This window comes from Parasteatoda tepidariorum, chromosome X1 (assembly GCF_043381705.1).
Source record: "Parasteatoda tepidariorum isolate YZ-2023 chromosome X1, CAS_Ptep_4.0, whole genome shotgun sequence".
Taxonomy (NCBI): Eukaryota; Metazoa; Arthropoda; class Arachnida; order Araneae; family Theridiidae; genus Parasteatoda; species Parasteatoda tepidariorum.
In genome coordinates this window covers 46,632,445-46,660,134 of record NC_092214.1, presented here as the reverse complement: position 1 = coordinate 46,660,134, position 27,690 = coordinate 46,632,445, and positions in this window count along the sequence as shown.

The following is a 27,690-nucleotide window of genomic DNA, read 5'->3' as shown; positions in this document are numbered from 1 at the left end:
GGAATCGGCTAGTCATTTATTTAAATTATTATACGTTGTTAAGTTTCAAACAAGCCAATATCTCTCGTGTCTCTGATCTTCGTATGACTTCTGCAACCTGTATACAAAGTCTAATATCTTTCTATTCATCATTTTTATCCACATATGTTTCTGAATATAAAATACTTTTTTTTTCCTTTGTAAAAAACATCCTACACATTGCAATTGTTATATCAATGGTGTTAAATAAAGTTCTTCTGTATTTTTCTATTGTTATAGTATTGTTAACATATTAAACTATTATAAGGGGTACTTCGTAATGATTATCTTTGTAAAAAATGAATTTAAAAAAAATCTTGTTCACGTATTAGAGTTAATAAATTAATATTTTGATTGGAAAAAAAATTCCGAACCATAACCAATATTTATTGTGGTCGAAACAGCCGACGAGCAAGCAATTAAACTCATCAAAAAATTGGTTATTTTATCTCGTGTTACAGTAATAGAATCACTTCGCATCTTCAAATGAAACTGGTGTTAGATGATTTTAATCCTTACATTGGTCTATTTGCCCTCAATAGTGATTTCTCAAAATCTGTTTGCTTCTGTTGTTGTTGTACAAAAATGTTTCTGTTTTCTACCCACTTCAATATTGATTTGTAATCCTTAATGTACAGATATTTATATTAATTTCATTTTTAATAATTTCATTAATATTTTTAAAAATATGTGTTAGGTGCATCATTATAAAACACTCATATATATTTTTAATAAACTCTTATTTGAAATAGTTTATTCAAAACATGAGATATATTCTTATGAAATATATTTTGAAATATGCTGTCAATTAAATACTACATTACTCAAATCAACGAATTAAAACGCTGAATGTCTTGACAATTTACAAATAAGGAAAAATACTTAAACGCCGATGACACTTTTTTCAAACAATAAAAGATGTGAAAAATTTAAAACGAGCCTAGGAAAATAAATTTTTTACTAGACATAAAGAAAAATACTACCTCTTAAATACGCCTTAAAATTAAATTAAAAGTCAAGAAGCTGAAGAAAGCCTCTGAAAATATTCATAGCTTTCTCCTCCATAGGGCTGGAAACTTATTGTTGTACCCTAAACTTTCTTCGATTCTTCCCCCAGAGCGTCTTCCCGTGATCCATCAATCATTCTCAGTTTTTTGGAATCTATTGTATGACACAGTTCGAGCGTATTGATCACCTTTTTGAGAATTAGAGAAGCTATTTTTGATAAATGAGAGTCACGCAACACTTGCTTCGGGCCTTCAATTCTGATTCTATTTGAGCTTTAAGGATTTCTCGATTTTATATCGAGCAACTAAAACAAATTTTTCTGAAAAATATGATTTGTAAGTTGCGAGGTTAGGATTTCAGAGGTTAAATCAGTTTTGACATTTCAAAGTGATATATATGGTCTCATAAAGTAATTTGACTCTGAAAAACTAAGTTGTTCTTAAGAGTCGAAAACTTTTGTGTGCATTCTCTTTTTCTGTAAAACTAATGACTCAAAATATTTTCTGAAGCTCATTTTTGAACCATTTTTAACTATTTCGCTTCGTTTAAGAATAAAACTAAAAAATTGAAAAAATGCTTTATTGATCTTAAAATTTGCTTCGCATCATTTTAATTGTTACAGGCGAAAGATGTAGTAACCTGTTTAATAATTTGATCAATATATATATANGATCACTAAAACATAGCAAAATAAGGACAAAAAGGATTAAAAAAAGAGAGAAAAACGAATAAAATTAAGAAAACTAGTATTTTCTGTGTATATGCTGCAAGTGTAAAAAATATATACCACTCATAAAATAAGTTAAAAATGTAGAGAAAATACGGAAAATAATAAGCATTAAGGAAAAGACAAGAAGAAAAATTATTAAAATGAAAAAATTTTTAAAATATTTACAAACAATTTTTAAAAAAAAATTTATTGCAAAGCCGGAAAACGAATATAATCTCTTCATCAGCTCACACGATCATATCCGCAAAAATGAGTGCTTTCTAATATTGTATCAATATAGCTAAAGCAAAATATATCAATACAATAGTGTGAGGAGCACTAAAAAAATTGAAACGAAAATGGAATACATTAAGTAAAATATATATACGAAATAAAACATAACATGCAAAAAACAGAAAATGTAAAGAAAATATAGAACAAAACACAAAAAGAAATGATATGTTGCTAATCGTGTAACTGATGAAGAGAATATATCTTTTCATTATTTTGTTTGCCAGGTTTTCAAGAATTTTTTTTAAATAAAATTTTTTTAAATATTTTTAAGAATGCCATATTTGAACAATTTTCCTTCTTCTCTTTTCATTAATCTTTATTATTTTCCATGTTTTCTCCATATTTTTATATCTAATCATATAATTATATCTAATTTTTATGTGTCATCATTATATCTAAATTTTACCACATTATGTCTAAGAGTAATCAAAATTAATCACCAAATTTTTTAAATAATCTTAAAGGATATGTAAAGAAAAAAGAAAAAAAAACTAGAATTTATTTAAGAGATTAATATCCGTAACATCACTTAAAATATACTTTTAGAAGTTTTAGTTAAAAGAATACATACATTAGAGATTCTTCCCATATTAAAAGAAAAAACTCTCTTGAAATCCTTAAAACCTGAATTCGGTTTTAACTTGAAATAAGATATTCATTCACACAATTTTTTTAAAATTTTTCAGTACCAAATTTGGAGAGGTTATACACAGTAGTTTTTACAGTTTACAGACCTTTAAATTAAATTAAATAGCGTATTAACACGTCAATTTATCTATTTTGATTTAAAAATAATACTAGTAATTTTTAAAATAATTGCAATCTAAACAAAACAACAATAATCGTAAAAACTATTGGTTTTCTTAGTTTTTTTAACTGTAGTAAAACAATACTTCATTGTTATCATTCTCATATTGAAACGTTTCAAAATATGCTTGTAAGTCTTTATTCAAGAAAATTTGTTAACATTTCCTTTTGAATTTAATAAAAAAAAACGGTCAACATTCATACGAACTATAGATTCATTATCAAAATTTTTTATCACCTCGAAACTCTACAAAATATGTTTCGAAGAATTTATTCAAGAAAAAAAACAATTTCATGTCATCCTGCATTCAATTATAATGAATAACAATCAACATACATACAAACTATAGGCTTATTATTTTCAAACTGATGTAAAAAAACGGCGATATTATAATTTTCACCTTGAAACAGTTCAAAAAAAAGTTTGTAAAGCTTTTTTTTTAAGAAAAATCAATGATATGTCTTTCTGAATTTAAATTTGATTAAAACTCCAAGTAGATACGTGTGTGGGCGCTAACTTTTTTAACGTTTATCCATTATTCTTTTCATGTTCAAAATCGTATTTACCTTAGCTATTCAATAGGGCTTTTATTCTCAGCAAGATACATAAATACCATATTGAAAAAGAGATGAAACACACAGCATGCGTCAAGTTATTTAAAAGAAATATCCATCTGTTATATTCCAATAGCGCGACAATGGGTATATAAAGCACCATTATTATATACTTTCTTATTCTATGTCTAGTATAGCCGTATGTATAGGCTTTATTTAAAGCAAACCTTAATATTCCAATGATCGAGATTATTTTATATCTATACTTTTTTAAGCTCTTTACTGGCAAAAAAGATATGAAGCCCATATTTGGCTGTAAAAATATCCTCCATATATCAATATTTTTTTCCGATTGCCTCATAAAAGATCATCTTTTGCGTTAGGTAATGGTCAATGAATACTGAAATGATAAGGCTACGAATTTTTTTTTATATGTTATGATAAAGGTACGGATTACAAGTTACTGTTTTCAAAGTTTCCTTTGCAATTTTGTTTTCTTTCTTCTTTTTTTTTGCAGTTTTGTTCTGATGTATTTCGTAATTAATAATAATAAAAATCATTTTTATGATTTTTTTAGTTTTACTTCTCTTATTTTGCTTTTAAAAAACACTAGGAAGCAAATTTTTTGTTGCATTCATACAAATACTTAATCTTGCCTAATTTGGGTGAGTGTATTTCAAATCCAAAATTAGTTTTTCTCCTAAGGCTAAAATTTTTCCCCCTCAAATAAAGACATTTTTCGTCATTTTTTTGTCAAAGAGTACTTGTTTAAAAACGTTATATATAACAGTTGGTAGCGTTAATGTTGCAAAAAATTTTTGGGGAGTTAGGGCACATCATTAGGATTAAAATTGCATGTGTACCAAAGCTCGAATATGTCATCACACGCTGCTAGAGGTACTTCCTTATTATGAACTGTTTCTTCGTGTTCTTCAGAACAGGTCATAATAGGGAAACACTCATAGTCGCGACATTTCCGGGCATGGCAAGCAATTTCTTAAGCAATTTCAATCCACAATTACGTAACCCTTTCTTAGATATAAAGCTTTTAAACTTGTACATTTCGACAAAAATTATATATTTAAAATGTTAATTAATAGAAACTGGAGATTAGAAAGAGAAACCGATTTTATATTTGAAATCAGTGATACGAAGGTATCTAGGATCTGTTAAAAATCTCATTCAACAAAAATAATTGCCCACCAATTAATCCATTCCACCGATAATCGAAATAATAAAAGCCTCTGCAGATACTTTTTGTCGTCAAGAGGTGACTACAAATATAACCATCCGATCATTGTTATATATATAATGACTTATAGGTTTATCAAGTTATTACAAGATCTGGTTTATGTAAAAAAATTGAACTAGTTTTGCCTTTTAAAGCAAGGTTGTAAGTTTTTATTTTGTGTTAAAATATTATACATATTTTTTTTCCTCCTTTTTATTACAGTATTGCATTTTGTCATATATTATCCTCCTTCCTAATGAAACACAATTATAATTTTGTTTTCAGACATTTGTTGCTGTAAAAAATACCCCTTTTTTCGGAATTTCTCAGTATATTTAACGGTCTGAAGCCGTTTGGTTTGACAAAACGTTTTTTTTTCACCCTAATCACAAAGGAATTAAAACCGACACTTAAAAGTCTAGTTTTTGACATGCAGTTTTGTGTACCGTAATATAAATTTACCTTTTCTGTAATCATTTCACAATTATTTCCGTACTTGCTTTTACTTTTTAGCAATTACTTTAAGTTTTTAACATGGTATGAATAAAACAGCGATTCGACTTTATTGTCAAATTGATACGACATTAAAGAAAAATTCTTACTGTCACAATTTCATGAACCACTTGAGACGCAATCGATCAGAAGACTAAGCGAGCGCTTCTCAGAAAGTAATCCAGGTTCGTATCAGAGCAATGACTGGTAGATACAAATTCCGTCGATATTACATATTTACATCTGGTGCGAATGCAAATTTATTTCGTAACTTTCAACAGAAAAAACTTGTTTCCACATGGTCGAATTCTATTGAGACAACAGATTGAATTTTATTGCAAAACTTGTTTTGTTGCTGTAAAAAATCAGCCTGATTACTGATTTTCTTAGTAATTTGTACAGAAAAACCTTGTTCTTGTATGGTAAAAAGCCATTAAGACTTAGGATTTACTTTCGTAAATTTTACGTTTTTGCACAACTGACACAGCTGTCGATTTAAAATCGTGTATTTTGCGGGATTTTTCTGCAGTGTAAAAATCAGCACTTCTGTGATGGCAATTAAGTTTTGAACTTTATACGTCTTACAAATTACTGCTGCAATATTATTTACAGCTCAAAAACTTTCTCATAAGATTTTTAAAGGAAAAAAAACATATACTTCAAAGTAGGGGGGACAAGAAACAATTTTTTTGAGGAAACGATTTTATAAAATAATAATGCTCAAAAAATTATAACAACTTTAGCTTTCATCATATCTTTGCAATAAAACTTGTATCTAAGATAGTGTTTCCCAAACTTATGACCTTTGTGTACTCTTTCTAAATTTTTCGTAACGCTGTGTACCACTTAAAAAAAATGAATGTAATTTTTAACATAAAAAAATTTCACAAACATTAAAAATCACAACTGGCTGCTGACACCACTAATTATTAACTGTAAACTCTGCAAAAAATAGCCAATAAAAAAATACGTAATCGTAAATTTTTATGGCCAGCATTGTTTTTAAATTAAATTTTTTGAAATTTTCGTTTGTTGCAAGATATTTCGCATAAGAACGCGTACCCCCGCTAAACTGTTCCCATACCCCTGGGGGCACGCGTACCACACTTTGGGAAACACTGATCTAAAGAATCATTAATTTTTAAATTTTGCCAAGATGAGAAATAACAAAATTTCTTTGTGTGACATAATATTCTGAGATTATTGTAAGTATTTATTGTGAGCTGTAAAAAGTACTGAAATCTTCAAAATACTTTTATACCGGTCCCCCCGATTAAACATAATGCCAACAGCAACATTTGACTGTAAACTGCAGGTTTCTGAGGTTGTATTTTTAAATTTTTCCATCAAAACTGACTTCTTTAGGAAGTGGTGGAGATCGATAAGAAAAATTGTAAAATTAAATTGGTATAAAGATTTCTGATAAGTGAATAATTTTTGAAAAAAGAATGTAAAAGAATCTTAACATATATTATGAAAATTATAAAAAAATTTTCCCAAAAAATTAAAGTAATGAAAAGTTCTAATCATTTTTGTAAAATGTGTTTGCAATAATTGCATCCAATTAACGTTTTTGTGCAGAGGACTGAAAAATTTACTACACTGATTTGAAATAAATAAATAAAACGTATAATATTATCAATTCAAATAGAAAGAGCATGTTTTGTATATATTTTTAATTTTCATTGTTCGGAAATTCAATAATAAACTAGGAGTATGCTGTGGAGATAATTACAAAAATTAAACGTATAATTAATATTCGTTTAGGTCATATGAACATTTGCCAGAAAGCGTCGTGCGCTTTCAAAATTACTGTAAATTCGTCCTCTTTTAAATATTGTTTAAAAGTTTTACCTTTATTCGAAATGCTATTTCATACATTTATGCAAAATTAAATAATAATAATAATAATAATTTGTGGCAGGTACTGCCATTTCTATTCTGTCTCAGTTTCGTCCATTCTGCTCCATTCTGTCAGCTTTTCTCTGAAAATTCTGCTACACTGTAAAAAATTCCAGATCTGTATAAAATACCTGCACATTGGGTGCAAAATCCTTAAAATCCATTTTTACAGTAAAATATTATGTCTTAAATTTTACAGAAGTATTTATTTTATTAAAGAGATTCAGTGATTTTACTGTAACTATTACTGTAAAAATTATGGATTAATCTTTGGATAAAATATTTATGGATATTTCGGAAATTATGGATAAAAATTACAGATTTCTTTGCTCCCTATCATGTTTCAGTAAAAATGGATTTTACGGTAAAAACTACAGGCACTTTGACTGCCGGTACCGATTTGATCTGGATATTTGATCCGGAATTTGATCCGGATATTTTAACTGTGTAATTTTTAACCTCGTCAAGTTGAAAACAGTGATTTTGGAATTTCACATTTTTGAAAAGTTCTGATATGAATAAAAAAATAAAAGAGGATTTTTAACTGTTGAGAAAAAAATCCGTCTGTCATTCATGGAAAAACGCTCAGTGGTGAATGAGGAAAAATCAGTTAAAGAATTCATAATCCAGAATTTTTTTTATCAAGTTTGTTTTCGATTCTTTGATTTTTCCCATGGATACTCCTTCTAATTTGTTGATGAAATGCTCTTTCAGCACTTGGAACAGTTTATCGTTGGAACCAAATAACTGATTGTTTTAATTCTTTATTTTTCCACTACTTAAACATTACAGCATTAGAATTACAATAACTTTATAATTTTACAAAAAGCAATAATGGTTTTTATTTATTTATTTATCTTAAAACAACTAACCCCAATTTATGGGAAACGTTGAAATTTTATTCAAAATTTTATGCAGTTGCCAATTTTTCTTCTTTTTATTATCAAATGAAATGCTGTATATTTTAATAAAAATATTTTGTTGGATGTGTAGTTATAAAATGCTGGATAAAAAAAATAAGGGATGACTAAATTTTGCAAATGTTTCACTTTTTTTAAAGTTTGTAGGTCATTTTATGAAGAAAAGTAAATACGTGACAAAGAAAGAAAGAATACTCCCATTTTTCCACCTTTTTTGTACTCAATACGAAAATTCCCTAAGTTTATATATTGTTCAAACAATTCACTGAAAACCTGGGTTTCAGACTTAAAAAAAGATGGGAAAATGCATTAAATATTTAAGTGTTTTTTTATTTGTTTTACAATTTATTATAAATATAGGCATTTAATTCCTCAAGAGTTACTTATATATCGTATTTCGTATTTATATATAGCACAATAAGGACAGAAAGGATAAATGGAAATTTCATTATTATTATTTATTATAATTATATTAAAATAAATGTCAAATAAATTATAAATAAGTATTAATTTTCTAAAATCATTAAAATTGCAAAATTAAATATCAACTTTATTAATTATCAACTTTAAATTATCCAGTATAATGCCTCCAGTATATTATCCAGTACCTTGCGCACATCCATTTTCGGGCCAATCCAAGGTAACTAATAAATCAGAACCGCTTCATTTCTGCAGTAAGAAGGCGTAAGAGATCCCCCTATTTACGCTTCTAACTCTATTTGCGCTTCTGTTTTCATATTTTGTAATCTAGCAATCTTATTGCGAAAATATTTTAAATCATTCTTGAAAGATTCTGGTACGTGTAAGTTCATTTGAATTCATTACTCAGTTTATGGATTTCGTTTTGTGTTTTGTTCTGCATTTTCTGTTTTTTGCTTATTATGTTCTATTTCGTACATATTTTTTACTTAATGTGTTCTATTTTCGTTTAAATTTTTTGAGTGCTCCTCACTCTATTGTATTGATATATCTTCCCTTGGCTGTATTGATACAATATTAGAAAGCACTACTTTTTACGGATATAATCGTGTGAGCTGATGAAAAGATTATATATTTCCATTATTTTGCTAAATATTTTTTTTCCTCTCTTTATTAATCTTTATGTTTTTAACTTAGGAAAACGTAGTTTTCCTTGTAGTCAACTACAACTACTTTATTACAACTGTAATTAACTACAACTATAAATTTTTTTTTTAATGTAGTGACTACAAACTACTTTCGTAATGTAGTCACTATTTTGCTACTTTTCGAAGGCAAACTTAACTGGAGAACTTAATTTTCACCAATATACAAAATGATTTTGAATAAAAAAATTGGCTTGGTCAAATATGAGGAGATATTAAGAAGTTTTAATTCACGCTTACATGAAATAGTTTATTATTCCAAAGCACTTTTTAAGAATTTATTCGTTTAACCTTCAAACTCAATGCTTTTCTCTGCAGTGATTTAGGAAATGCTAGGAAATTATCAAATATTTGTGATTGAAGTAATCAATGCTTTTTTATATCCTCCAAGAAAAACAAAAAAATGCACCACCCTGAATAACTTCTGATCTAATGATCAGATCTTCTTGTTCTAGGACTCAATCTTAATAGTTTGAGCAGAAGGAGTGACTATGCTAATTAATTAATGCAGACATTTTAAGTTACGACATCAGCCACGAAAACATTCTTTATAGTTCCTGTGAAATCCAATTTTAAAAAAGCAGATATTTAAAATTCGATTTCTCAGGAACAATTCGACCGATTTTTCTGAGAATCAGACATAGATCTTATTAGCGCTCGGTCATAGAGACATTCTTACTGCGTACGCTGAAGTACGCGATGGATTTGCCCCAATCAGTCTCAAAAAATTCTTGCGATTGAACTTAGTTTCTCTTTTTAATTGATGTTACAATCACTACGAACTACTGTTTTATGTTTCGCACTACTTACTGCACTACTTATTTTAAAAAGTAGCTCACTACACTACAAACTACAGAAAAAAGTAGGGACTACAGTAGTTTCGCTACTTGTAGCTCGCTACTTCCGACCCACTGGTTGGATGAAGCTGAAACTCTTTCACCACAATTGACCTTCAGCTCATAATTAATATGATTTTTTTCTTATCCAAGATTTTACAATAGCTGACTTTGACAAGAATTCTCCAAATATAGATAAAGATCCATTTTTCACATTTAAGTTATTATTTTCGACTCCAAAAATTCCAACTATATACGTTCCAACTATATTTTTATTAAGAGGTGAAGTCAATGGAAAACTCTTTGCTTAAACATAAAAAAACTCCGAGCAAAATACTCTGGAAACATTGGGTACGATTTAAAATATTGTTTTAAGATTATAGTTTAGTTATATAGTTTTTGAAAAGGGAAATTTCCTTTTCAAGTATAGTTTCTTTTTGAATATTGTTCAATGATATTTAAGTCTTATTTGTTTCCTTGTTGAAAAGTTTCAACATTCTTACAAGAGGATTATTGACCAAATACAGAAGATCAAAAGAAGGGAAAGTTTGTCCATCAGGTTACCTTGGAAACAGAGTAGAATATCCTTTTCAAAGGACATTTTAGTACCTCTGGATAAGACACTTAAAGCGCTCCATAAATATCGGTTTGCGGTTTTAAGACTGTATTTTGTCCCAGTATCAGAAATATTTCTGATTTTGTTCTTCTTTTTCAGGAGTGTACTTGAAAAAGTTTAGAATTTTTTACTCCATGGTAAAAATAAAGTAAAATTTATGAGTCAATAAATTCAAATATTATATTTACATGATTCTGAAATATTGAAGAGAGTAAAAGTCGAGATTTTGGAAGTGTAAATTGATTTTTTTTTAGTTGAACTAAACTTAACTAAAAGAAAACCAATATGTAAAAGAAACTCAAACTAATATTAAGTTAAAAAAATAATAATTATAAACTATTTCTTCAAGATGAAAGAATTAATTTCAAATCGTGTAGATTGAAAAAGCATAAATAATGATATTGTTTTGTAAGATTTTTGCACACTTCTTTTTGTTAATATTTTTAACAAACCAGGTATACAAAAGAATCAAAAACCAGGAACACTGTAAAAATTTTAGAGTATCGCAACCCCAGAAATGATGGCAACTACTTTACACCGTACAACGCCAAGCTCCTGGTTTTTGGTATTTCACTATGCCAAGAACAAAGGATTGTTCTCAGTGTTGTCGAAAGCCAAGAAGGTCCTTTTAAACAAGTTGGTGTAAAATAGCTGTCATCATTTTGGTATTCCGTAACACTAATATTTATAAATAACAATATAGGAGATTTATTTTAACAATATAGAAGGAAATTTATATTCACATTTATAATAACAATATGGAAGAAGCAATTTAAAGCAAGAACATTTAGTTTCGGAAACATAAACATACTAATTCTTAAAATATAATTAATTTGTAAATAAAACATACGCGTAACATAGAGACACTGTTTAGACAAATTCTGATTAGGCTTAACATATCAGAAGCAGATAGAAATTAAATATAATAACTCTTTCATAGGCAGATATTTGTAAGTTAAAATATAAAAGTCCTTTTTAAACAACTAAAAGCGCATTTTGTAGCGGCAAACTTTTGCTTCTGTAGATGTATTGCAGTGTGCAAAAACAAACTCACGTTATTCCGTATTCGATTGTAAGCATTTTACCTACGATATCCAAAGTAAGCTGAAATAGACGTGTTTAGGAGCGAAAAAATCAGTTTACAAATATTGTGAACACACGTGATATTGGTGGAAGATTCTTACATTATTGGTGTTAAGATATCTTTTAGAGTAAATATAAATCTAGATTTAGTGCTAGCTTAATACATTTATACAATGTATTAACCTAACATTTATACAATGTTAGGATCAGATTGAGACAAATGTTACACCCCTGTTTTTACAATGTTTACACAATGCTATCTGGAGCAGCTAGAAGCAGTTTTAAATTATGCGTAATATACGAGGATAGTTTACGAAAATCACTCTTTGACCTAATGTTGATTTTTGATTCATTTGTTTCCTTTTATTAAGCCACGTTATTTTGAAGCATTTTGTATGTATTTCTATTGGTTTAATCTAGAACATAATTTATGAGTTAATCATATTTGTGGTATTAAAAAAATATATATTCATTCTCTGTATACTACAAAGTAATTTTTGTTTTGTATGGAATTTTTATTTTTAGTTATTCAAAAAAAAAATGAATAAAAGAATGTATTTAAAAAAAATAATTTCAATGATGCTACTTCTGTTATTTTAATATACTATCACATTTTTGTGCTGTTTACATCACCAAAAAATTGAAAAGTCAATTATTTCATGAAAAATTATTAATGTTGATTAAACTTTCATGTCCTGTTTGTTACTTTCAGTTGTATTATATTTTGTTTGGAATGTTTAAAGTTGATTTTCAATACTTTGTTTACTTGGATTTATGCTAATAAGAGGATCATAATTTTGATTTGGAGTCCAATACAAAATATTTTTTTATCTGGAAAGTTCGTAATGATTTCACACATTTAAATTTTGATATATATTGATTAAATTATGCATATATACTATAAGTGTTCTACTACATTCATGTGCCAAGTTGCCTATTAAAAAATTTCGGAGAAATATGCTTCTACATGATTTTTTTTATTTTAACAAAAGAGTTAAAGTCTTTTCCATTAAAAAATTCTGAAATAATCGGAATCGGTCGTAATCTGAGGGCATGGTGGATATAGTAAGATATCCGAACCAAACTCTAACAACTCTTGTCAATTTTCTCTGACACGTATAGCCTCTCAGTTTCTAGAGGAATTCCGATCTTGCGATTCACTATTTCTGAAAGTTTTCGTTTAATTGCTGTCTTTAATTCGTCAAATAATTTTTTATTATTTTATGTTGCTGCTTGATAAAAACTCATACTGCAGAATTCTAATGCAGAATATGACTTTCTTTGGTTGAAGACCTGCATTTGGTGGTTAAAGGTGTTTCATTCTACTTTTAGTGAGACATATTTTGCTCAACATCCTTATAAGTGATCCATTTTTCACTACCTATGATTACTTGTTAAAAAAATGCTGTCGTCTTGATGCGTTTATTGGCAATATCAGCCATGGATTTTTTTTTCAATGCAACTCTCAGCTAACTAATACATCAAATGTTCATAATATACTCGTGAGTGGTGTATTTTGATATTTTTAGCATTTCTATTTAGTATATCAATGTAATTTTCCTCTATGTTTGATTGCCTACTTAGGCGTTCTTTGAGACTGAGACAATCATGATCAAACTTCACCATAAACAGCGCAATAGTATTAAACATTATCATGTTAGTTTACAGTATACATTTTTACTTGTATTTTTTGGATTGATTTCCAAACTTATTTATCATCATCACAAAATTTAAATTTTTTTTCATGTATCTTCGTTTTGCTTATCATGTTTATGAAGCATTATTCCTGTTCAAGCCATCTGCAAATAATTAGCATGAAATTTATTTCGTACACTGGGTGAAAAAAAGTAAAACTATTTAAATAGAAACTAATCAATTTAGTGTATGTATATGAAGAATAATTTTTACTGCTTACTATTTGCCAAACAGCTAGCAATATATTTCTTAGCTAAATAGCAAAATATTTCTTAATACTTTATGCAGAAACTTAAAGAAAAATTTCTGTTTCAGGGTAAATATTTTCAATTCAGAAGTGAGTTATTTTCTATTTAGGTACATGTAGAGCCAAATTAATGAAAAATGTCAAATAAAATGTCAAATGATAAAATGCCAAATTAATGAAATTGAGTTAACAGGAAAGGCACTATAAAAATATACAAAGAAGTATTTTGGAAAACAAAAGTTTGAGCTAAGAAAACTTACAAGATCGATTTTTAAAGTGAAGCACATGGTGTTGGCATACAACCCGAAACTTCAGTTATGTAGTCGGAAATAAATGTTTACGTAAGCAAAGAAAAATAATAAGATAAAACAATAAGAGAAAATAAATTATTTTTCTTGGTGATATTTTTTAATCATCGGGCATTAAGTTCTGACATTTTTTTACAAACTTTGGTATTTTATACTGAAAATTCAAATTTTAAAAAGTTTTTCCACAAATGTTTTATCATCAGTCAAGTAATTGTATACCAATTGTCATAAATATATGCACAGCAATGCAACTGAAAAAATTTTTAATCATTCAATATTATATTATGCCAATACTATATCATGTATTATGAGAGATTGATTAGAAATTTTTAAATTAGTGTATGTGTAAAAAAATAAATATCTAGTTTAGTTACAAAATGTCGAGATTTTCAAAAATCGGGTTATTAGAAACAAGTTTCTTTTTTTTAAATGTAAGTTAAAAAATATGAAGATTATCATTTTTTACAATTTCATTCTTTTTGGTCGTATTTCGCTGATAATAGGAATTGGTGTCTCAAAGAAGGTATATGACTACAAATGGTTAAACTTTTATAATGAATTAAAACATATTTATATTATTCGTACATATTGAATTCATGCGACTATAAACATTTCAGAAACTAAAAGATTTTTAAGATCATAAGCTCCATTCTAAAAATCAGCAAAAAACATATAACGCATCGAATAGTTATTTAAATTACTAGTATCAAATCATGATTTATATTTTTGTTTTTGCAATTTTAAACAAGGTACTTATAGAGGTTCAATATTGGTATTAAAAAGCTTGGCTTAAAAGCAAATTGTATAAAGAATAATATCGATGTGTTTATTTTTGCATATAATAGTAACGGAAAAAAAATGAAATTTTGGGATGTTTTGTTGAGAAAGTGTTCCATATTGTGAAGAAGTTTCAGACTAATATTCATTATCAAAGAAATCTTTGCTTTTCTGGCACTAGATTCAATAAATCTGATTCTAGTTAATAACTGGGTGTAAGCGTGCTCAACTTTTGTAAAAGAAATAAGTATGCAAAACTTGAAAGCATTTTATTTATTTATTGTTACTTACACATATGCAGGCTTGTATGTTTTATACAAAAAATGCCTTTGTCAAGTTGAATTAGGAGTATCTTTGTACTGTCTTTCTGTAATTTTTGCTATCTCTAAGGTTAGTGAGGGATTCGAATCGCTATCTCCATACTTGGGATGATTTGATGAAAGGTAAAGGCTTACTTGTTCACGGAAGCCCCTAAGCATTTAATTACTGCAGTAACTTTAGGACTCAAAGCATGCTGTCATCTTTATTTAAGTCTGGAGCTTCTTTTGCCAAGGGGCATTATCCTACCGCAAAACATTCGGAATCACTGAGTTACGAGGTTCGATTCCCGACATAAACATGCTTCTGACTTCACTTATCCATTCTTTCTCTTTATGATGTGTTTCTTTAGTTTGTGCCATATGATATTCAATTCGATAAGATCTTATGAGTCATTTAGGCATGAAACTCAGCAGATTTATAAATAAATAAATGATTAACGCAAGTATTTTTAGGATGCTCGTTTTTGAAGATAATCTTACTTCAGTGTTTGTAGGCGCTGAGTTTTTTACTACCAACGTGGCACGAATCTATGACCTTATCTGTGTTAACTTTTGATTGAAGTCTTAGGACCATCCCGTCTCATTCCACAGGTTTGTAAAATTTGAGTAATGATAAAGTGTTTTCAATGTAATGACGGATTTCTGGATTATTTGATGAGCTGATGTCAAATATCGTATTCATTTCATCAGTTACATGAGGATTTTTTTACAAATTGAGTATGACTATGGAAATATTCTGGAATAGAGGAAAACGCAACCATTACTGTATAGATAAGTGAAATATTGTGTTTTTTACTTCGAAATCGGTGGAAGTAATAGTACAAAATTTGTATTAAAAGTATTAAAAGTACTAAATGCATTAAAAGTAAAATTTTGTGCTTGCACCAATTTACGCGTCTAACATTGCTATTTACACAAGTGAGGCAATGTTTTCAGCATATTTTCTTTTATGATTAATCCAGAGACATATTATAAAAGATCAACCAATCCAGTAAAAATGGATCAGAAAAGCCATGAGGCATTGATATACCTCTGGGCCTCATGCTACTACTAGTGCAGAAACACTTTCCGCTACATGTCTAAATTATTACAGGACATTTCACGGCAATCATAGACTAACATTGGTAAATTTCTTCACGCAAAGTGTAACTAAGTAGTGCTTCAATTGAATACTTTTATCTGTAAATTTTCTAAAGTAAGTATTTTCTAAAAATACCAAATAAAGTTTTTTTTTTTCAGATAATGAAAGGGACTTATACACTGGTTATCATAAATTAAGGAAAAATCACAAAAATAGCGATAACTCTTTCAAAAGTAAGCCAAACCGTGCAAAATTTGCATATGTTGTCCACTAAGAGTAGCTGAGTAAAATTGCAATATGCAAATTAGTGGCGCTGCACTCGGCTTACGTCATCTGCCTGGAGCATAAAAGTCCAAGTTTGAGAGAAAGCACACAAATTTTACTGTGATTGCGACATTGAAAATCTGAGATAGCCAATTCGTAATAATGACCTCTAGGCATCATTTGCCTGAAGAACTACGATGGAGAGCCATCGGGAGACTAGAGGCAGGGCAGAGTCAATCAGAAGTGGCCAGATGGCTAAATGTGAGTCCATCTGTGGTTCATAGACTTTGGAGGCAATTTCAAACCACAGATTCGGCATCTAGGAGGTTCAGTCAAGGACGGCCAACTGTTACGACCAGTGCCGATGACCGATATTTGACATTAAGTGCACGCAGGAATAGAACCGCTACTCCGACACATCTTAGATCCTCTCTTGCTGCAGCCACCGGAAGGTTGGTGTCAACGTCAACTGTGCGCAGAAGGCTCCACGAAGGTGGTCTGTATGCGAGACGACCAGCCATTTGCGTGCCGCTCACATCACGCCATAGGAGAGACCGTTTGCAGTGGGCCCGACAACATGTCCACTGGACGTCAGATCAATGGAGGCCTGTTCTCTTTACGGATGAGTCCAGGTTTAGTCTAGAAAGTGACAGTAGACGTTATTTGATATGGAGAGAACCTGGGACCCGTTATCATCCATCAAACATCCGTGAAAGAGATGCATACGGAAGAGGCAGTGTCTGTGTTTGGGGAGGCATATCCTTAGGAGGGCGCACATACCTCCATGTCTTTCCAAGGGGAACCGTGAATGCTCAGGTTTATCGAGACAACATCCTTGATGCTTATGTGCGCCCATATGCCGGGGCAATTGGTGATTGCTTCCTGTTACAGGACGATAATGCAAGACCACACAGAGCTCGCATTGTTGATGATTATCTTCAACAGGAAACAATTACTCGCATGGAGTGGCCAGCTCGATCCCCGGACTTGAATCCTATCGAGCACGTTTGGGATGCTCTAGGGAGGCGTGTATCTGCCATCAATCCGCCCCCTCAGACCCTTGCCACGCTTGCAACTGCTTTACAAGAGCAATGGCTCTCACTTCCTATTGAACTGATAGACCGCATAATTGAAAGCATCACACATCGCTGTTTGTGCTGTATTGCTTCTAGAGGCAATCATATTCCATATTAAAGGTACTTTTTCTATTGCAAACCGATACTTCCAATTTGTTTATTTTATACATGTGCTAATTTCTATACTACTATTAATGTCTGATAATTTCTTTTTATGTTGTTTAATACCTTACTATGTGTTGTATATTGTGGGTAAGTTTCATAAAATTCCATGTGTAATTTCTTGAGTTATCGCGATTTTTGTGAATTTTCCTTAATTTATGATAACCAGTGTAGTTAACTAATATTAAGCCTACTGTCTTTGAGGTAAGAGATTCAAATCATGGCAGTGACACCGGAAAATTTTTTTTCACTTTTTCTTTTATTAATTATATAAAAAGCTTATTAAAAAAAGATGGTCTTCGAGAAATTAAATAGCTACAACTAATGCGATAAAGTTAATGGAGAGTAGTAACTTGTTTGTTATCATATAGGTTTTACTTCACAATTCGAAATTTTTGAAAATCCTGTCTTAATTGAAAAAAAATTCTTTTTATATCCGCTCCCAAAAAAGGTGAAGATAAATAAACTATATGTTAGTCTCATAAAAACAATAGAGTATGCATTCTTTAAGTTCTTTACATTTTATAAACATTTCCAAATGTATTGCCTCTTTTTTCCTCTGTTTATCTAAGGCTCATAAAATGAAAACTAAGTCAATCAACGGAACAAATATTTTTGAATCTATAAGGATTAATCGTAGACGAGTATAAATCAAAAATTATGATTTGCTTAAAAACTTACGCGTCTCAATCGTCATTTTAGGTCTGTACAAATAACACAAATGAATACTAAATTGTACTTTTCATAGATAAGAACATTAATAACTTCGTATCTTATAGTCCTATAGGCTTGGAATTGTTATTATTTAATTCAGCTTGATGGCCGACCGGCTTGTGTAGGGGGCTGGGAACTGTACTTGAATCAGAAAGGTTCTGGGTTCGAATCCCGGGCAAGGCATGGATGTTTCCTTCTCTCTATCTGTGTTCTATGCCCTTTCTCCTTTGTGTGTGAATGTGACCCGCCCTAAACGGGTTTGTGGTTGTATGACGTGGGTGACGCTACTCCACCGCCGTGGCTTAGTCATGGGTGCTCACTGGGTAACCATAAGAGAGTAGCAATTCTAGCATTTCTGAGGCCAATGGGAAATAGACCCAAGTGCCCGCCCTTAACCAAAAAAAAAAATAATAATAATTATTGGTGACAATTTGAAATACTTCTTTGAAGATAATCCGAAAATATTGTTGGCATATGCGCACGCTGGATTACCACCTTTTAGATTGCAGGGCCGATGATCGTAGCAATCATCAAGTCTCCGCACCATTCCCTCCAACCACCCAGTGCCATCCCTCCAGCGCCAAAAAAATTACATGAGAGTAGATTCCGTACCCAGATTTTCGGCTCATCAATTTTAACTAATGCGTAGCTTACAATTTAACTGAAATCTAAATAAGGGGAGGTTGAAATGACCAGTTTCAGGCGCTCATGATTAACTAATGAACTTCATAAATGGCATAATTTCTAAATAACTAATATAAATATTAAATTTATAACGCATCTATCATCTTTCTTTCGGAGCAAATCAACAGATGGCGGTACTGACCTTTCATTGGTCTATAAAACTATGGTGAAAACCACTATCTCAAACTTCGTATAGAAGAAATAATTAGAATTTGTAAAGTAAATTACTTTTCAAAGATAATTAAAAATTCAGTCAAAATAATTTTTTTTAAAAATTGCTTCCTTGTTTAAAATGATATTGGTTGCATATAACAACCTCCTCATGAAGGTATTTTTTTTAAAGATATTCTCTCATTTACTAAAATCGAAACCATCAATTATCTGCTAACTTCTTGTAATTTAAATAAATATCTGAGGTCTCCTTAAAAATTTAAATTATTGAGGATTTTAATATACTTAAAATGTAAAAGAACTGAATTATTTTTAATTCTACTCAAGATGGCAGCACTAAAAAGTCTAAAAAGAAATAAAGCAGAACTTCTTGTGAATATACTCAAATAAAAATGTTTATTTTTTTTAAAAATATTAAAATATACTATAATACTCTTAGAGAAACATAAGAAATCTTTAAAAAGAAAATACTAAATTTCTTGAAATGAAATTATGAGCCAAATTTACTTTGAACTCCTTGATAAAAAGTATAAAAATAAAAAATTTTCAAATTAAGTTTATACGGATTTGTTAACTGTATACAATGCCATAAAACGCACAAAACCCGTATACTACGCATTATATATTTGAATTTTTTTTAAAGAATCTGCCTTTTTGAAAAAGATTTGAATATTGATAATAAAACAAATAGCTTACATGCATTTTAATTCCTTAATAATCAAATGTTATGTTTTGGTTTGACAGACAAGTACATGGCAATAAATTTATCTTTTCAATTTCGTAATTTAATAAATTAAACTTAACTCAGAAGACCAACGAACGCATGAATTGGCGCAAAAGTGCTCGCGAAAGATTCCTTAATTAAATGTATTTCACATCTGCACAAAACAAAAATTAACCTTCCCGCTTTCATGAAAAGATTACTATTATTCCCGTTTTCATGAACGGGTAACCAACATTCTCGTTTTCATGAAATTATAACCAACGTGTCGGTATTCATGAAGGGATTAACAAGATAATTTAGTAAGAAACTGTAAATCACAATTTATTTAAAGCAGAAAATATTCGAATCAAGTAAAGAGATCATAGCTGATTTAAATAATGTGTGAGCCCGACTGGAATTGCTATGATTCATTTCTATGTTTAGGAAAATATGAAGTGCATCCTTTCGAAAGTCCTGACATACGAAAGTATAAACTTTGCCTCTTTCTCCATAGAAGTCCTATGGAATTCAAAAATTCCCCAGAAGTAAAAGATGCCCAATGCTAATTTACAGCGCGCTGTTATACTATGTTTAAATTGAAAAGATTTAGTGAATTATTGCCTTGTGGGCATTTTAAAATAAATAACTACATAAATAATAAATTCTTAAATAATTCACAAGAAGCTTTTTATTATATTTAATTGTTTATCTTTTCATTTTTTGTAGTGAAAATACTATCATGAACTTTAAAATGCTTGAGACATGTTTTTATGTAAAAATTGAAAAAAAAAAGAATATTTTTTTAGAAGAAAATTGTAAGTTAATTTTGATTAAAATTTATTTATTTTCATTTTTAGAAGATAATCACAACTTTTCCTCCCGATAAAATTAATTCAACTGATGCAAATAATTTAAACGAGATGAAATAAATATTAAGCTATCTACTTCAAAAGTTTCTCTGCCGAACACTTCTCTTGAAGGAAAAAGCAACTCATAGCGCCATCTCACTTAGGTTTTTCGAAAAACAAAGTTTGAGGCCATTTTTCCGCTTACTTACAAACAAGATGAAATAAATATTAAGCTATCTACTTCAAAAGTTTCTCTGCCGAACACTTCCTCTTGAAGGAAAAAGCAACTCATGGCGCCATCTCACTTAAGTTTTCAAAAAACAAAGTTTGAGGCCATTTTTCCGTTAGCCTGCTATTTTACAAACGTGCCTACGTGTAAAAATGTTTCACACGATCTATTTCTTAATGTTTTAAAAATATTCATAATTTTAATACAATCATTAAAACTGAATGAAATTACTAAATAATGTGAGTTATTTGTCCTTTTTTCAAAATTTTTATTTCATCAAAACGTCAGTATATACGATGACACGTGATTTTTTTAATAAGAATCAATATTATATATTTTTGACGAGAATATTTCATAGCTAAACATAAATTTACTTCTGTTTTACCTATGTTTTAATAAAATGTGCCATGCTTTTAAGATCTTATAAGAGACATAAATAAGACCCATGATACTAAACAGTTCTTATCATTGCACATATTATTACACTGATACAGCACAAAGCTTTTATGATTAATTAGGACATTTTTCTTGCATTTAAATATTTGTTATAATTTTTTAATAATTAATAGTTTCGATAACTAAAGAACAATAATTCAACCAGTTTTGATAATCGACAGTGAAATAAATATCAGAAACAATAAAACAAATAAATTTTTCTAATCATCATTAATCACTATTTATTATCAAAAGAGAAATTTTCACAAACTAGAAGCTAATGAAATAAATGCCCTACATTCTAAAGACTCGATCAATGTAAATAAATACAAAGTTTCACCAGAATAAAACATTCTTACTCGGAAATGAATAGATAAATTCGATTGAAATGATCAAATTTGCTGTATAACTAATGCGATATAAAATTTCAGAAAAAACCATCATACCCAATTCAAAAATTTCGTTAGAAAATGCATTTATAGTTTTGAACATGTTTTAAATATACACCATATTTTTCATATTTGCATAGTTTCTAGTATTTTATCGTACATCTGATACATTGCCATATTATATAAAAAAAAAGTTAATCGGGAAATAAAAAATTACTTGCCAAAATCGATTATACGTTAAATAAATCTATATTTTTATTGTATTAGGCTACTAAGGCCTTGGCGTACGATTGCTCTCGTTTTCCAGCGACACCATCTCTGGCCAAGAATTCGACTTCTGCCACTTCCATACGTCACACCCGTTTATAGGGCTAACCCATTCATACATCCATTCATTCCTTCATCCACAGATCGTAGTTTTGACCCCAGAACCAGAGAACAATCAATTACCAATTCAGTAACCCCAGAGGTGTAATTTGTTATGGGGATATGCAGGACTTTGTGACCCGACCGTTTCAACGTGTACCAGCTACTACACGGGGAGTCTTCGGCCTGCTGAATATGAACTTCCGCTCTCCCGAATGTGAGTTCAGCGCCTTGCCAACCAGGCTATCCTGGGAGCTCCTACCACATTTATAAAATGGCTGGAGTGTTGAAAGTATGAAAACCTTAATGCAACACTCGAATAAGCAAATTTTTTATAAAGTACAAATAATGAAAAGAACAGTTTTCGAAAATAATGTTAAAATAACATTTTGCAGACAAAATGATCAGCAAAACATTCAACTAGATAACTTATTTTCTTAACGTTTTCCGTTTGAATTTCCAAAGATGCCTTTATTAATCACAATTAAACTTAGCTTGTATTATTCTCTGATATCAAAGATTTTCCGTTTCCAAAACCAGCAATCTTCATCTTTTGAACAGACACACAAGTCACAAAAATTTCTCAGAAAAGTAACAGCCGTTTCTGTTTCATGAACAATAAAAATTTTCAAAGTAAGTCCTTTCCAAATGTAACTGTCTGTATTCTTTGGTCATTGAACAGAATTTAAAATATCATAACAAAAATATAACAGTATTATTTCAGGAAATACAATAGTAAAGCGCAAAGGTCGATTGGCTGTTTTCATAACTGTTTCATTTTATTATTTTCTTTTTTTCAAATTTGATTCCTTGAACATGTATAGCTGTCAAGATCTTTCTAAAAACAAGAGCTGCCAGCCCCGTATCCTATATAATCATCCTATCACTTTTTCTCCGCATTCTCAATCTATCTCCTAACCCGAATTTCGATGGGTGGATTTAAAATACAGGTAAAAGTAAAAACCTTGCTCTCATATCTTTCAAGTCTAAAATTTTGTCATAAAATTTTACGTTGCATAATCTAACAATTTTTATACTTTTAAAGCATTCCATTAAGTTTTTAAAAAGCTATTAAAAAGTAAAAATAACTTTTGAAATACATTTACAGTTCTTAACTATTATCTTGATTTCACCGATAAATTTTATATTATCATGCCGGCCATTTTGCTTCGATTTATCCGAGCATTTTTATTTGAATATTTAGAATGTAGTAAATTTTATGATTTAGTAATTTATTATTGATTTAATAAATTAAACTTTGAATGATTTTTTCGACCACTACACATAAACAACTTCAGAATATTTTTAACAGCTGAAGTTCTTCAATGACAGCAAAACAAAACAAAAAATTAAATATTTAAATGCTGGAAAAATTAAACACATTAAATTTAACTTAAATTGTTATTTGGCTACCGCTTTGAATATTCTGGGAAACTGGGACTTAGTTGGCAATTATGATATTATCATCAGTAATATTGTTAATAAAGTTGTCTGATCCCTGGTGGCTTAGGGAATAGAGCACCATTCCAATGAATGAAGTGAAGGCTCGAATCCCAGAGATGGCTGGCCGTCTCTGACTGACAGTCTGCAGCCGTCTCGCACCCACCACAGTGCTCCCGTAAAATATCCCCAGTGGTAGACAGATCATGGGTTAGAGTCCTCTTGCTGTCAGACGAACCCAGGGAGGTTTTCGGGACCTTTCTCTATAATGCGGAGTAGTTCCATCAAAAAGTCTTCAACGAAGGCTAGTTTCTCCTGATCCAGGAGTTCCCTTATTTTCTGGGTTGGGTTCAAAATTACTACCGCGATGGAGTAGAAGAATAGTAGTTGTAAACTCAGAATTAAGCCGGCTTTTCATCGTCAGTTATAAAATATGCCTGTGCATGCCATCATCAAAATCAACGATTTGCAATTCAAAATCAGCGATTTACGATTGACAGTATTCTTTTATAAATAGAGACAGGGAAAAAAAGGCTTAGACATTTTATAATGAAATTCATTAAATATGTTTAAAATCACAATTCGTAAAATTTTATTAAAACCTATGCGTGTTTCGGTGTCGCAATCATAAAGCTTCAGCAGTAGGATAAAAGACAAGAATTCATCAGTAAGATAAGGACAGGAAACTAATTTCTTGTCTTTTTATCTTGTCATATCAATGGATATCTTGCCAATTTAACTGTTGAAAGATAACAGTTTAGTCAAATAATTAATAGTTTTGTCAGGTCACTGTGTTCTAAATAAACGACTTACTGGGATAGAGTGGATGACTTTAGCAATGTCTCGTTTGATTGTTTACATCAATCATAAGTTTCTATTTCATAATTTCTTTCCAAGTTTAACTGTATTACAAAATTTTTCTAAAACAACTGCCGCTTTCAGAACTAAAATTAAAATTTAAAAAAAACATGGAAATCAATATTTTGAAGCAAGTTGAAATAAATTATGTTTGCAGTTTTCAAAACAGCGAAAAAAATTTTATTGAATGCAAAAAGATTAAGAACATATACATAACAAGTAAATTGTTTAAAATTGCAAAAAAATAAATAAATAAAATAAAAAGTCAGTTCAAGATTATGGCTATTTTTTAAATATGAAAAAAACAATTTGAAATTCGTAAGCAATTTCAACAAGCAGTACCTGTCGCTAATGTTCCTTAACTCTAGGGGAGAGTGGAGTTAATTGTAACATTTTTTACTTAACTATTTTTAACTAACAAAAAATCCAATATATTATTAGTATTAATTGACAGACAAGTAAAGTAGACTATCCTCTACTGGAAAAAAATAAATACCTTATTTTAAGTGTTATTATATTAGTTATTAACAATTTCTGACAGTCGTGCAGTTGCTACAATTGTCCCCACTTACGGGGTCAACTGTAACAGTTCATAAATTCAACTAAAACATAGTTAAATACACATATTATATCATAGTTGTGATATATTTTTTTATTGATTAAAATAGTAGTGATATTTTAGGAGTAAAAATAATAATGAGCAGAGACCTAAAGGGTTAAACTTTTAATTTTATGGGGTTAAAAATTTTAATTTATGCTGCGAAAGGTGACAAATAAAATAATTCGCATGCAACATAATATAAATGATATAGGAAACTATTGGTGATTCTTAAAGAGTTAAGTAATGGTTTGTAAACATAAGATTATTTATTTTCAGCTGTTACAATCGTCCCTTTACTTATTGTTACAATTGTCCCCAAGACGCCATTTCAGCTTCATTTGTTAAAAACAATGCTAGTTAATTAGCAAAACTAATCTTTTTTTTATTGAAATGTTAATTAAGGTGTCCACTTACATATTCGGTTAATAATTTTTATTTGTTTAAACAAAATTACTTTGTTACAATATAATATTCTAATACCAAAAAAAGTACTTACGTAGCGTGAAAATATCTTTTGTGATGTAACTCTTTCAAAAGTACATAAAAATGGTTGCCAGCAGGGGTGTACATGTAGATTTATTAAATACACCTTGTGCGCCACCTAGGAACCAAATCTAGAACCCGACACTCGAAATTTTTGCTCTGTTGCAAACGTACCCTGTTACAATTGACCCCACTCTCCCCTACTATTTGGTGACCAGAACTTAAATTTCGTAATTTTTCGCCGATATCTATTGGCAATTCTGTTAATTTGCACGCATGGGGTATTCTCAGTATTTTTAAAAAATATTTTAGAGGATGACGTAAAGAGTTCACGAGCATAATTTATTTTAGTTTATAACGAGCTAAACAGTATGACAGGATTGTGTAAGCGTCGAGTACTCCTGCTTTGCTAGCATGTTTGGCGGGTTCGGTTTATGACAATGACGGAGCACGCATTCACTCACGTTCATTTTATTTTATGTCCTATCTCTTACTAAATTGTAAAAACAGGAACTCCGATTGAGCCTTAAACTTTTATTTAAAATCGCATCTTTAAAAAAGTGAAGATAGTCATTTCCTCTATGTGACGAAGTGTTAGCTCAGAGCATTTCCCAGAAAACGGTTTCAGCATAATAAAAAAATGAAAATGGAAAAAGAAATGTGAAAAAGACAAATTCCCCCGAACAAAAAACCGGAGAACCCTTTCTTATTACAAATGAAGTACAGTAAAAAAATGCAAATTAAAGAATTATTATTTTTTTAAAAAAAAGAAAGTCTTGAGATTGTTGTCTTTGGTAACAATAAGACCTTTTTTGCTTCGCTAAGCACTGAAAAAATATCTTATTGCTTAAAACAAAAAAGCGTTTTGAGGATTTTATTTAGATGTCAGTCAACTATGTTTCGAACTATTATCTTAAAAGCAAGTGCATATACTACTGAGTTAGGGATCAGCGGAGTTAAAAAAGCAAATTTTTAAAACTTCTGCACTTGCCTTAGCGAAATAACATACATACATACAATACATACAATAACATACATACAATAACATACATTTTCTCTTAGTCCGTCGCTCAAAATATGTGTGCTATAATCATAAACACTCATGAGAAATTGTAGACGATTATTTTAAATGCAGTATGAGGAATTGTGCTTAAGGTAGAGTAAAATGTAGAAAAAAATCTGGTTTTGAGATAAACGCATTTAAGGACTTAAAATCGTTAGTTTATCCATTAGTATCATTTTGCACAAAAACTGCTATAACTTTGCGAATAATTAGAGTGCAAACAAAATTAAGGTATTTTTAGAACTCAAAGAGTAAAAGGATTTTAGATTTATAATAAACTCATTCTTTCACAAAGTCATGCTTTTGCATCTTAATGTATAAAAATCGAGTTAAAATTCAGATTTTGTGATTAACATAAAACACAATAAAAACATATACATTTAAAAAAAAAAGGAAAAGTGTTACTAAAATTGAGTTTTAACTCCTACCACTTAAGCACAATACAATTGTAATTAACAAAACTCTCATTTAAAATAGAATCCAATCAGAAATTCAAATATTGATGATGGAAACATAACTTGTTCTTCAAAATTCGAATAGCAGTCACGCAGTCTTTTCGAGCACTAAAAAATTCCTAAATGCTCAAAAAGGCTTCAATTTATAAGTAGTGTGTTGGAAAAACGTATTTGTAAAATTCAAAATTTGAAATTGATGAAAATTGTTTCTGTGTTCGCATATTTAACAAAAACTGAGTAACATTAAAATCACTCAGAATGGGCTTAAAGGGTATTTTTTTACAGAAACATAGAATTTAAATTACAAATTTTAGATTGCACGATAAAAATTTTAAGTGACAAAAAATTTATGTATCAAATATAACATTTAGGTTACTCGGAATCTGTGTAAAAACTTTATCAAACTCGAAATTAACGTCATAACCGGACCTTCGGATTAGAAAGAAAATTAAAAATATGACAATTCTTAAAGAAAATTTAAGTTTTAATATAAATGAAAGAAGATTTTAAATATTTCAAGAATATTTTTTTACTATTAGCATTCTGAACTGAACATATTTGAATTTAAGAACTAAAATTCATTTTATATATATACTTTTGAAAAAAATTAAATTTACGTTCTTGTTATAAAAAGATTAAACTTTTGGCCAGTTTTGAAAGAGTTAAAAACTTTCTTATTTGTCTAAAAAAATTGCTAAACATGTGATAGCAATGAAAACTTGAAAT